Below are 1,267 nucleotides of genomic sequence, written 5' to 3' on the forward strand. Positions count from 1 at the left end.
CGGTCTTACTCTGCGCCTCCATCTTCGTCGCCGCCTTGCTTCCTTCCTGGACGGTGACTTTGCCGCACAAACGGCGGCTCCGAATCGAAGCGGTGCGTCCATGTCTCTGGACAAAAAACATGACAACGCGCTAAAAACCTGCTAGGGACTCGTGGAGACGGACTCTGCAGGGTCTGTCGGTTTGGGACCGGTTGAACTTGTGCAGAAACTCTGGGAGCTACTCACTCGCCGCACACACACACACACACACACTCTGGCCTAATGTGTCTCCTCGCAGACGAAGACCAAGGTAACATTCTCTATAGCTTTTGTACAATACTACCGACGGGGGGAAAAAAACGAAGAAAAAACAGCAAATTCGAGGGGGAAAAACATTTTTATTTTATAATTCAAATGAAAGCCGCAATGTGGAGTTTAGCTCCATAGGGGGCAGTGTAGAGTGGCTTTAATGCGATTCATGGGCCATTTTGTAAATAAGCATCACCACCATCACTACTACTACAGTGCTATGGTACTACGGTACTACAGTACTGTGGTTCTACAGTACATTGGACCTCTGGGCCATCAAATAGGGAGTCTTCTAGTTATGCAAATGTTTCACCCAAGCAATAGCGACATGCCTTGGTTGTCCCCTTCTCAGATTGACAGCCCCTCGGCGCCATAGCAACCATATATTCCTCTTTTGAGGCCTCCTTTGGAATACACGAGAACCTCCAAAGTTGAACAGATCACTCATTGGGGCGGCTTGTGGAGGCAGATATTTTGGCAGGCAGTTTGCTCTGAAAACTCGATTGTCCGTTTACACTTTTTTTGGGGCTTGTGGAGGCGGATATATTGACTGACAATTTGCTGTGAAAACTCAATTTACACTCATATATATATATATATATATATATATATACACACGTGTAAATATACACATACATATGTATATACATGTGTGTATGTATGTATATATACATATACACATTTATTATATATGTATATATACACACACATATATACGCATTTGTATATAGATGTGTGTGTGTGTGTGTATATATATATGCACACATGTATGTATGTATGTATATATATATATATATATATATATATATATATATATGTATATATATATATATACATACACATATGTATACATATATCTGTATATATACATATATACACACATATATATACATACATGTGTGTATATATATATATACATTGACATATATATACACATACATATATGTGTGTGTATATATACACACACATATATATACAC

At 39.0% G+C, this 1,267-nt stretch overlaps 1 protein-coding gene across 1 annotated transcript in view; it reads left to right on the plus strand.

Annotated features, from left to right (window-relative positions):
* The window catches only part of dab1a (DAB adaptor protein 1a), a 159,789-nt gene extending 158,775 nt beyond the window's left edge, over nucleotides 1-1,014 (plus strand). The window contains exon 21 of the mRNA XM_062038418.1: nucleotides 1-1,014. This exon is cut by the window's left edge and continues 344 nt beyond it. The gene's annotated coding sequence lies outside the window, so the exon portion shown is untranslated.
* Nucleotides 1,015-1,267: the final 253 nt, after the last annotated feature.

This window comes from Entelurus aequoreus, linkage group LG27 (assembly GCF_033978785.1).
Source record: "Entelurus aequoreus isolate RoL-2023_Sb linkage group LG27, RoL_Eaeq_v1.1, whole genome shotgun sequence".
Lineage (NCBI taxonomy): Eukaryota > Metazoa > Chordata > Actinopteri > Syngnathiformes > Syngnathidae > Entelurus > Entelurus aequoreus.